Below are 12,858 nucleotides of genomic sequence, written 5' to 3' on the forward strand. Positions count from 1 at the left end.
TAGGGAATGGGTTAGGGTTGTGGTATGGGTTAGGGTTAGGGTACAGTTTAGCCTATGGCTATGGGTTAGGGTACGAGTTAGTGTTAGTGAACGGGTTAGGATTAGGGTACGGGTTCGGGTAACGTTTAGGGTACAGGTTAGGGTACGGCAATGGGTTAGTGTCAGGGTACGTGTTAGGGTACAGATTAGTGTTAGGCTATGTGTTAGGATTAGGGTACTGTTCAGGGTAAGGGTTAGTTTTAGGGTACAGGTTAGGGTTAGGGTACAGTTTAGCATATGGCTATATGTTAATGGTAGGGTACAGGTAGGGTTTAGTGTTAGGGTATGGGTTAGGATTAGGATACAGGCTAGGGTACAGTTTAGGATTAGAGTTAGGGTTAGGGTTAGTGTATGGGTAGGGTTAGGGTACAGATTAGGGTTAGAGTACAGGTTAGGGTATGGGTTAGGTTGCGGGTTCGGTTTAGGGTTAGCGTACCATTTAGGGTACAGGTTAGGGTACGTCTACGGGTTAGGCTTAGGATACGGGATAGGGTACGGTTTCATGTTACTGTACGGGACAGGATTAGGGTAGAGGTTAGGGTACGGTTTAGGGTTAGGTTTAGGGTTAGTGTACGTGTTACGGTTAGGGTATAGTTTAGGGTATGGCTGCGGTTTAGGGTTAGTGTACAGCTTAGGGTACAGTTTAGGGTTAGGATACTGGATAGGGTTAAGGTACAGTTTAGGGTATGGCTACAGGTTAGGGTTAGGGTACGTGTTAGGGTATGGGTTATTGTTAGTGTATGGGATAGGATTAGGTTATGCTTTAGGGTACGGGTTAGGGTTAGAATTAGGGCTATGGTATGGGTTAGGGTTAGGGTAGAGTTTCGGGTATGGGTACGGTTTAGGGTTAGGGTACGGGTTAGTGTTAGGGTACAGGTTAGGATTAGGGTTAGGGATAGGTTACGGGATAGGGTTAGGGTACAGTCTAGGGTATGGCTACGGGTTAGAGTTAGGGTACGTGTTAGCGTACGGTTTAGTGTTTGTGTACAGGTTAGGATTTGGGTATGGTTTAGGGTACAGTTTAGGGTTAGGGTTATGGTACAGGTTAGGATTAGGGTACAGTTTAGGGTATGGCTACGGTTTAGGGTTAGGGTATGGGTAGGGTACGGGTTAGTGTTAGTGTACGGGTATTAGGATACGGTTTATGGTTACGGTACAGTTTAGGGTATGGCTATGCGTTAAGTGTAGGGTATGCGTTAGGGTTAGGGTTAGTGTTAGGGTACGGGTTAGGATTAGGGTACAGGCTAGGGTACAGTGTAGGGTTAAAGTTAGGGTTAGTGTATGGGTTAGGGTTAGGGTACAGGTTAGGGTTAGAGTACAGGTTAGGGTTAGGGTATGCTTTAGGGTTAGGGTATTTATTAAAACTCTCCCACTCTCCATATATCACTTAGCACGTAAAGGAATATTACTTGGGTTCCAGACAGGGAGAAGACTTTAGACACTATGGTAAGACAAAGAATACACACATTATAAATAAATCACATTAGGATTTTGTTTTTAACCTGTACATTAAAACACTAGTGCTTAGGAAATCTAATGCAGGCAGAAGCAGTAAAGGGTAGTTTTATGGGAGTAACATCACAGATTTTCTGTAGAATACAAAGATTTTTACTGGTTAGAAAGTCAAGACAGAATGCTTTTGTTCTTAAGATAGAAACCCTCTTCTAAACTGAGCTGTTATTGGAAGTTAGAAATTTTTTGTTGCTGTTGTATTGCTTTGTGTTTTCATGATTATTCTGCTTGCATCTCCCTTGTTAAACCTTTAATTTGGGGAAGAGTGCCATTACTGGGAATGAGTTTATAGAATTATTCTCAAAAACAGAAGAAAATGGTTCTCATCTAAATATTAAGAAATAATCTCTATACTGGTGTACTAACAGAATTATGATTTAGGGTTAATAATTCTATGAAATGTAATTAAACACACAATATATTTTTTTCTTTAAATTTCGATTATTACTTTTTAAAAGTACAATTATAATTCAAGTTCTTTGTAACAAGTGAAATTTAAAAAGATTAAAGGAAAAGAAAATATTTTACCACTTGCCATCTTTCCCACTCCCTGAAACAACCAGCATAATGTGTAGCTTTCTCATTTTATCCAGGTGTTCCTTACATCTGGAACATCATGTTTCTCACTGTAGAAAAACAGATTTAGCTCTCACACTGTTTATAGGCTACATAACAGTCCATAGAACAGAAGTACGAAGTATTTCAGACTTAGCTTTTTGAGTGACACTCAGGTAAGTTTCTGTTTTATTCTGTTGTTCTGCTAATTTGTTTTAACCCCAGAAAAATATTTTTTAAAATACAAAATATAATTCTTAAGTTAGGGGTAAGGATTAGGGTTTAGGGTACAGTTTAGGGTACAGGTTACGGTTAGGGTACAGGTTAGGATTAGGATATAGATTAGGGTTAGGGTACGGAAGGGGTTAGGGTAGGGGTTTGGGTACAGATTAGTGTATGGGATAGTGTTAGGGTTAGGGTATGGGTTAGGGTTAGGTTTAGGGTTAGTGTACGACTTAGGGTACAGGTAGGATATGGCTACAGGTTAGGGTTAGGATATGGGTAAGGTCACGGCTTAGTGTTAGGGTATGGGTTAGGATTTGAGAACAGGTTAGGGTACAGGTTATGGTTAACTTTAGTATTAGGATATGGGTTAAGGTTGGGGTACGCTTTAGTATATAGCTACCGTTTAGGGTTAGCGTATGGGTTAGGGTACAGGTTAATGTTAGGGTACAGGTTAATGTTAGGGTACAGGTTAGGATTAGGGTACGGGTTAGGGTACGGTTTAGTGTTAGGGTTAGTGTACAGGATAGGGCTAGGGTACAGTTTAGGGTATCACTACAGGTTAGGGTTAGGGTACGGGTTAGTTTTAGTGTACGGGTTATGATTAGGGTACGGGTAAGGGTTAGGGTTAGGGCATGGGTACTGTTTAGGGTACAGGTTAGGGTATGGCAACGTGTTAGATTTAGGGTGTTAGGGTATGGTTTAGTGTTAGGGTACGGGTTAGGATTAGGGTACGGTGTAGGGTATGGGTTAGGGTTAGGGTTAGTATTGCAGTATGAATTAGGGTTAGGGTACAGTTTAGCGTATGGCTACGAGTTAGGGTTAGGGTACTTGTTAGGGTACGAGTTAGTGTTAGTGAACGGGTTAGGATTAGGGTATGGGTTTGGGTAACTGTTAGGGTTAGGGCACGGTTTAGGGTACAGTTTAGGGTACGGCAATGGGTTAGTGTCAGGGTACGTGTTAGGGTATGAATTAGTGTTAGGGTATGCGTTAGGATTGGGGTACTCTTTAGGGTAAGGGTCAGGGTTAGTTTTAGGGTATGGGTTAGGGTTAGGGTACAGTTTAATGTATGGCTACGTGTTAACGGTAGGGTACAGGTTAGGGTTAGGTTTAGTATTAGGGTACAGATCAGAATTAGGGTACAAGCTAGGGTATAATTTAGAATTAGAGTTAGAATTAGGGTTAGGGTTAGTGTATGGGTTAGGCTTAGGGTACAGGTTAGGGTTAGAGTATGCATTAGGTTTAGGGTTAGGGTACGCTTTAGGGTTAGGGTATTTATTAAACCTCTCCCACTCTCCGTATATCACTTAGCACGTAAAGGAATATTATTTGTGGTACAGCTATGGAGAAGACTTTAGAAACTAGAATAAGACAAAGAATACACATATTATAAATAAATCACACTAGGATTTTGTTTTTACCCTGTATAATAAAACACTAGTGTTTTGGAATTCTAATGGAGGCAGAAGCAGTAAAGGGTAGTTTTATGGGAGTAACATCCCAGATTTTCTGTAGAATCCACAGATTTTTACTGGTTAGAAAGTCAAGACGGAATGCTTTTGTTCTGAAGATATAAACCCTCTTCTAAATTGAGTTATTATTGGAAGTTGGAAAGTTTTTGTTGCTGTTGTATTGCTATGTGTTTTCATGATTATTCTGCTTGCATCTCCCTTGTTAAACCTTTGATTTGGGGAAGAGTGCCATTACTGGGAATGAATTTACAGAATTATTTTCAAAAACAGAAGGAAATGGTTCTCACCTTAATATTAAGGAATAATCTCTATACTGGTATACTAACAGAATTATGATTTAGGGATAATAATTCTATGAAATGTAATTAAACACACTATATTTTTTTCTTTTAAATTTCGATTGTTACTTTTTAAAAGTACAATTATAATTCAAGTTCTTTGTAACAAGTGAAATTTAAAAAGATTAAAGGAAAAGAAAATATTTTACCAATTGCCATCCTTTCCCACTCCCTGAAATGATGAGCAAAATGTGTAGCTTTCTCATTTTATCCAGGTGTTCCTTACATCTGGAACATCATGTTTCTCATTGTAGAAAAACAGACTTAACTCTCACACTGTTTATAGGCTACATAACAGTCCATAGAACAGAAGTGCGAAGTATTTCAGACTTAGCTTTTTGAGAGACACTCAGGTTAGTTCTGTTTTATTTTGTTGTTCTGCTAATTTGTTTTAACCCCAGAAACATATTTTTTTAAATAGAATAAAAAAATTAAATTAGGAGTAAGGATTAGGGTTTACGGTATGGATTATGGTACTGGTTAGGGTAAGGGTACAGGTTAGGATTAGGGTACAGCTTAGGGTTGGGGTACGGGTTAGGGTTAGGGTATGGGTTCGGATTAGGGTTAGCGTACCGTTTAGGGTAAAGGTTAGGGTACGGCTACAGGTTAGGCTTAGGATACGGGATAGGGTACGGTTTAGTGTTACTGTACGGGATAGGATTAGGGTAGAGGTTAGGGTATGGTTTAGGGTACGGTTTAGGGTTAGTGTACGGCTTAGGGTACGGTTAGGGTTAGGATACTGGATAGGGTTAAGGTACAGTTTATGGTATGGCTACGGGTTAGGGTTAGGGTACGTGTTAGGGTATGGTTTATTGTTAGTGCACAGGATAGGTTTGGGTTACGCTTTAGTGTATGGGTTAGGATTAGGGTTATGTTATGGGTTAGGGTTGGTACAGTTTCGGGTATAGGTACAGGTTAGGATATGGGTTAGTGTTAGGGTACGGGTTACGATTAGGGTTAGGGTATGGGATAGGGTTAGGGTACAGTCTAGAGTATGGCTACGGGTTAGAGTTAGGGTATGTGTTAGCGTACGGGTTACTGTTACTGTACGGGTTAGGATTAGGGTACAGTTTAGGGTACGGTTTAGTGTTAGGGTATGGGTTAGGATTAGGATGCATGTTAGGGTAAGGTTTAGGGTTAGGGTATGGGTTAGGGTTAGGGTACAGTTTAGGGTATGGCTACGGGTTAGGGGTAGGGTATGGGTTAGGTTTAGGGTTAGTGTTAGGGAACGGGTTAGAATTAGGGTACGGGCTAGGGTACAGTTTAGGGTTAGGGTTAGGTTTACGGTTAGTGTATGGGTTAGGGTAGGGTATGGTTTAAGTTTAGGGTATTTATTAAATCTCTCCCACTGTGCATATATCACTTAGCATGTAAAGGAATATTATTTGGGGTCCAGCCGTGGAGAAGACTTTAGACACTATGATAAAACAAAGAACACACACATTATAAATAAATCACGCTAAGATATTGTTTTTAACCTCTACCTTAAAACAGTACTGCTTAGGAAATCTAATGGAGGCAGAAGCAGTAAAGGGTAGTTTTATGGGAATAACATCACAGATTTTCTGTAGAATACACAGATTTTGCCTGGTTAGAAAGTCAAGGCGGAATGCTTTTGTGTTGAAGATATAAACCCTCTTCTAAATTGAGCTGTTATTGGAAGTTAGAAATTTTTTGTTGCTGTTGTATTGCTTTGTGTTTTCATGATTATTCTGCTTGCATCTCCCTTGTTAAACCTTTGATTTGGGGAAGAGTGCCATTAGTGGAAGTGAGTTTACAGAATTATTCTCAAAAAAAGAAGGAAATGGTTCTCACCTAAATATTAAGAAATAATGTCTATACAGGTGTACAAACAGAATTATGATTTAGGGTTAATAAGTCTATGAAATGTAATTTAACACACAATATATGTTTTTTTCTTTTAAATTTCCATTGTTACTTTTTAGAAGCACAATTATAATTTAAGTTCTTTGTAACAAGTGAAATTTAAAAAGATTAAAGGAAAAGAAAATATTTTACCACTTGCTATCCTTTCCCATCCCCTGAAACGACCAGCATAATGTGTAGCATTCTCATTTTATCCAGGTGCTCCTTACATCTGGAACATCATGTATCTCATTGTAGTAAAACATATTTAGCTCTCACACTGTTTATAGGCTACATAACAGTCCATAGAACAGAAGTACCAAGTATTTCAGACTTAGCTTTTTGAGGGACACTTAGGTTACTTTCTGTTTTATTTTTTTTTCTACTAATTTGTTTTAACCCCAGAAAAATATTTTTAAAATAAAAAAAATTAACTTAGGGGTAAGGATTAGGGTTTCGGGTATGGGATAGGGTACAGGTTTGGGTTAGGGTACAGCTTACGGTATGGCTATGGGATAGGGTTAGGATATGTGTTAGGGTACTGGTTAGTGTTAGTGTACGTGTTATGATTAGGGTACGGGTTAGGTTTAGGGATAGGGCTAGGGTTAGGGTTAGGGCACAGGTATGGTTTAGGGTACAGGTTATGGTATGGCAATGTGTTAGGGTTAGGGTACATGTTAGGCTACACATTAGGATTAGGGTACGGTTTAGGGTACGGGTTAGGTTTAGTGTTAGGGTTACAGTACAGGTTAGGCATAGGGTACAATTTAGGATATGGCTGTGGTTTAGGTTTAGAGTACAGTTTAGGGTATGGGTTTGTGTTAGGGTATGGGTTCAGATTCGGGTAAGAGCTAGGGTAGAGATTAGGATCCAGGTTAGGGTACGGCTACGGGTTATGGTTAGGGTTAGGGTGTGCTTTAGGGTTATGGTATTTATTAAACCTCTCTCACTCTCCAGATATCACTTAGCAAGTAAAGGAATATTATTTGGGGTCCAGCCATGGAGAAGACTTTAGGCACTAGGATAAGACAAAGAACACACACATTATAAGTAAATCACATCAGGATTTTGTTTTTAACCTGTACATTAAAACAGTACTGCTTAGGAAATCTAATGGAGGCAAAAGCAGTAAAGGGTAGTTTTATCGGAGTAACATCACAAAATTTCTGTAGAATACACAGATTTTGACTGGTTAGAAAGTCAAGGCAGAATGATTTTGTTCTGAAGATATAAACCCTCTTCTAAATTGAGCTGTTATTGGAAGTTAGAAATTTTTTGTTGCTGTTGTATTGCTTTGTGTTTTCATGATTATTCTGCTTGCATCTCCCTTGTTAAACCTTTGATTTGGGGAATTGTGCCATTACTGGAAATGAGTTTACAGAATTATTCTCAAAAACAGAAGGAAATTGTTCTCACCTGAATATTAAGAAATAATGTCTATACAGGTGTACTAACAGAATTATGATTCAGGGATAATAATTCTATGAAATGTAATTAAACACACATATATATTTTTTCTTTTAAATTTCCATTGTTACATTTTAGAAGCACAATTATAATTTAAGTTCTTTGTAACAAGTGAAATTTTAAAAGATTAAAGGAAAAGAAAATATTTTACCACTTGCCATCCTTTCCCACTCCCTCAATCGACCAGCATAATGTGTAGCTTTCTCCTTTTATCCAGGTGTTCCTTACATCTGGAACATCATGTTCCTCATTGTACAAAAACAGATTTAGCTCTCACACTTTTTTTTTACATCTTTATTGGAGTATAATTGCTTTACAATGGTGTGTTAGTTTTTGCTTTATAACAGAGTGAATCAGTTATACATATGTTCCCATGTCTCTTCACTCTAGCGTCTCCCTCCCTCCCACCCTCCCTACCCCAACCCTCCAGGCGGTCACAAAGCACCAAGCTGATCTCCCTGTGCTATGCGGCTGCTTTCCATTAGCTATCTACTTTACGTTTCGTAGTGTATATATATCCATGCCTCTCTCTCGTATTGTCAAAGCTTACCCTTCCTCCCTGCCATATCCTCAAGTCCATTCTCTAGTAGGTCTGTGTCTTTATGCCTGTCTTACCCCTAGGTTATTCATGACATTTTTTTCTTGAAATCCATATATATGTGTTAGCATACGGAATTTGTCTTTCTCTTTCTGACTTACTTCACTCTGTATGACAGATTTTAGGTCTATCCACCTCATTACAAATAGCTCAATTTCGTTTCTTTTTATGGCTGAGTAATATTCCGTTGTATATATGTGCCACATCATCTTTATCCATTCATCTGATTATGGACACTTAGGTTGTGTCCATCTCCAGGCTACTGTACATAGAGCTGCAATGAACATATTGGTACATGATTCTTTTTGAATTATGGTTTTCTCAGGGTATATGCCAACACATGGAGGCAATGAAAAAGTCCTTCAACAGATGAGTGGGCAAAGATGAACTGGTACATGTACAGATGCAATATTAGCCAAGGAAAAAATGACATTTGCAGCACCGTAGATGAGTCTCGAGGTAATCATGCAACATGTAGTAGGTCAGAAAGAGAAAGACACATATCCTACGATATCACTTATAGGGGTTACCTAATTCCACAGAGAAAGGCAATCACAGATTCATTAAACAAACTTATGGTTCACCAATGGAAAGGTGTGAGGATTGGATATATTAGGATATTGGGGTTAACAGAGATATACAAACACAGGTGAAGAATATAATAACCAGAGACATACGGAATATCAAGCGAAGACTACTCAACATTGTGTCATAACCTACATGGGAAAGGGATCCAAAGAAAGATAGATATATGTATATGTGTAAAAGAAACACATCTTGCACACCTAGAACAAGCAAAACATTGCAATCAAACTTGCTTTGATAAAAAAATTAAAATTAAGAAAACGAACGAGAAGTAGTGAGACATAAACTGAAGGGTCTTTTTCCCGGCACATTCCACTCTAAACCTAGAACACGAATTTCATTGAGGCTCTGTTGCCCTAGTAAACAGATTTGGTAAAGGAGAACTGCTGCTGCCTTGTGGCCATTTCACACAACAACAGCTCTAAACTCAGAACTAATGGTTACTTGATATTCAAATTAATTGCAGGAGTGTAAATGACACCCGCCCTCAAAACAAATCCTTCGGTCATAAATCGAGGAGAAATCTCAAAAGACATGAATATTTCAAAACGACAATTTCAAGACACATATTTTACACACATTTTGTCTCATCTTTCTGGGTTTTTTTTTTTTTTTTTTTTCCTGGCGTTATGCGGGCCTCTCACTGTTGTGGCCTCTCCCATTTGCGGAGCACAGGCTCCGGACACGCAGGCTCAGCGGCCATGGCTCATGGGCCCAGCCGCTCCGCGGCACGTGGGATCTTCCCGAAACGGGGCACGAACCCGCGTCTCCTGCATCGGCAGGCAGACTCTCAAGCACTGCGCCACCAGGGAAGCCCCTTTCTGGGTTTTTTTTTCTCTTTGTTAAGAAAAGTGCATGGAAAAAGGCTCAACATCAGGAATTAATAAAGCCATGCAAATCCAGCCTACAAAAATGTTCATCTCACAGCCGTCAGAATGATCTTCAACAAAAAAGTCTACAAAGAATAAATGCTGAAGGGGTTTCAGAGAACGGCATACCCTCTTGCAGCTGGTGGGATGTAACCTGGTAACAGCCAGTAGTGAGAACAGAATGGAGGTGAATTTAAAGGTAAAAATTGAGCCATCATGTGATCTGGTAGGCCCACAGATGAGCCTATCTCTTGAGTAGACTAGAATGAGAAAGAAACAGGCTGTCAATCCTGAACTCCAGCAACATGTAACATAGCCAAGAATTGGAAGAAACCAAAATGTCCATCAACAGAGAAATGCACCAAAAAGAAGTGGTCCACGTACGCAATGGAATATTAGCCAAAGAAAAGAATGAAATGTTGCCATTGGCACCACCATAGAAGAATCTAGAAATAATCAGCCAACTTGAACTAAGAAAGAACCCAAAAGACAGATATCCTATGACATCAGTTATAGGTGTTACCTCAAAATTGATACCCATGAAATTATTTCCAAGAGAAGGACATGCATGGATTCAGAAAACAAAAATATGTTTAACCACATGGAATGGTGTAAGGAACATATGAATTAGGATATGGGGGTTAACAGACATGTACTGATACTTATGAAATATATAATCACAAAATACCTATGGAATACTAAGAGAGGTCTACTAAACACTCTGTAATAACCTACAAGGGAAAGGATCCAAAGATAAATAGATCGATACATAGGTATAATAAACCAGATTCTGTACAACTAGAACACACACAATATTTTTATCAAATTTGCTCGGATAATAAAAATTAAATTTAAAAATCATACAAGAAGTAAGGAGATGCCAATGCAGACGCCACAGGTTTGAGCCCTGGTCTGGGAAGATCCCACAGGCCATGGAGGAACTGGGCCGGTGAGCCACAATTACGGAGCCTGCGCGTCTGGAGCCTGTGCTCCGCAACAACAGAGGCCGCGATAGTGAGAGGCCTGTGCACCGCGATGAAGAGTGACCCCCACTTGCCACAACTAGAGAAAGCCCATGCACAGAAATGAAGACCCAACACAGCCATAAATAAATAAATACATACATACATTGTGTATTATTAACAACAAAAAAAAAGAAGTAAGGAGATTTAAGGTCTTGGGGGTTTGCACTGGCACATTCCACTCGAATTTGCAGCGTGCCAACACGATTTCCAGGAAGGCTCTGTTGCCCCAAAACCCCGAGTTGGAAATGTAGAAATGCTGCCACCTTGTGGCCGTTTCCCGCAAGAGCGGCTTTAAACCCACAGCTAACGGTCACTTATCATTCACAAGGACTCAGGGCACTAAAGGCCACGTGACATCAAAAAATGTCCTGAGCTGGGAATGGCCATATAAATTAAAAACAGGCAAATGTTTCAAGGAGATAGTATGAAGAGGTAAGTTTTACTCACTCTTTTTCTAAAACAGAAAAATGGATAACACCTCAACATCAGGAATTATTAGACTCAGGCAAATCTAATCTACAAAAAGGATTCAACTCACACAAGTCAACTACCATCAGCATAAAGTCAACACACAATGAATGCCGAAGGGGTTTTCGAGAACTGTGTACCCTCTAACTGCTGGTGAGATGTAAAGTGGTAACAGCCAATAATGAGAACAGAAAGGAGCTGCATTTAAAAGTAAAAATTGAGCCACCATTCCATCGATCAGCAGGGCCACCGCTGAGCTTCTCACCTGAGAACACCAGAGCCGAGAAGACACAGGCTGCAACAGCTGCACTGCAGCCATTTTCCCGATAGCCAAGACGCGGAAGCAACCAAAATGTCCGTCACCAGGTGAAAGTATAAAGAAGTGGTCCAGGTACACAAAGCCATATGAACAATGGAAAACAATGAAACGCTGCTCTTTGAGGCACCATAGATGAGGCTAGAGATAAGCAGAGAACATGAGGTAAGTCGGAAAGCAAAAGACATATATCCTATGATATCACTTATAGGCATTATCTAACAACTGACACAAATGAACATGTTTCCACAGAGAAAGACACGCACAGACTTAGAAAACAAACTACGCTTATGTAAAAGGAAAGGTGGGGGCAATGGAAAAATTAAGATTAGGGTTACCATAAGCATACAAATACATATTAAATATATATATCAAAAAGACCGACCATATAGCAAGGGAGGTCTACGGAACACTCTGCAATAATTTACATGGGAAGAGGATCTGTACACGAATATATCTATATAGACACACACACACACATATATAGTACAAATGAACCAGATTGTGTACACCTATGGCCAAAAGTATTCTAATCCTTACCCGATGAAAACAAGTGAAACATCGAACAAGAAGTAATGTGACATAACCTTATGTGGGGCTTTTCTGGCACATTCCATTCTAATTTACAACCTGGGAACAGGACTTCCAGAAAGGCTCTGCTGCCCTAGTAATCAGATTTGGGAATGGAGAAATGCTGCCGCCTTGTGGCCATTTCACACAACAGCAGCTTTAAAGCCAGTGCTGATGGTCACTAAATATTCACACTCGTTGCAGGCCTGTAAATGAAACCTGCCCTCAAAAAAAATCCTGGGGTCCAAAATCGACCAAACAATTCAAAAGAGGGCAACCTTCCAAGAAGACAATTTCAAGAGGTTTATTGTACTCACAGCTTTTTTTTTCTGTTCCTGTTTAACAGATATAAAAAAGGCGTGGGAAAATGCTGAACATTAGGAATGATTAAAGACATGCAAACCCAAATTACAAAAACCTATCAGCTCACACCAGTCAGAATGGCCATGAGCAAAATTTCTGCAAAAAATAAATGCTGTAGGGGTTGTGGAGAAATGCGTACCCTCGGTTCAAAGTGGGACCCGGTAAGAGGCAGTAATGAAAACACAAACAAGGTGCCTTGAAAAGGTAAATATTGAGCTACCATTCAATCAGGCATACCCACGGCAGGGCCTCTCGCCTCAGAGGATGAGAATGAAAAAGACACAGGCTGGCAATCCTGCACTCCAGCTATATTTAGCATAGCCAACATTTGGAAGCCACGAAAATGTCCATCAACAGGGGAATGCACAAAGAAGAAGTGGTCCATGTACACAATGGCATATGGCTCCAATAAAAAATATAAATTCAAAGTAAAAAACAAACATAAGTAAGGAGACATCAGCATTTGGGGGATTATCCGGGCACATTCCACTCTAATTTGTAACTGAGGAACCCCACTGGCAGGAAGGTCTGTTTCCCCAGTTACCAGAGTGGGGAAAGCAGAAATGCTGCCGCCCTCTGGCGGTTACCTGCAA

This window comes from Lipotes vexillifer, unplaced genomic scaffold (genome assembly GCF_000442215.2).
Source record: "Lipotes vexillifer unplaced genomic scaffold, Lipotes_vexillifer_v1.1 scaffold1204, whole genome shotgun sequence".
NCBI lineage: Eukaryota > Metazoa > Chordata > Mammalia > Artiodactyla > Lipotidae > Lipotes > Lipotes vexillifer.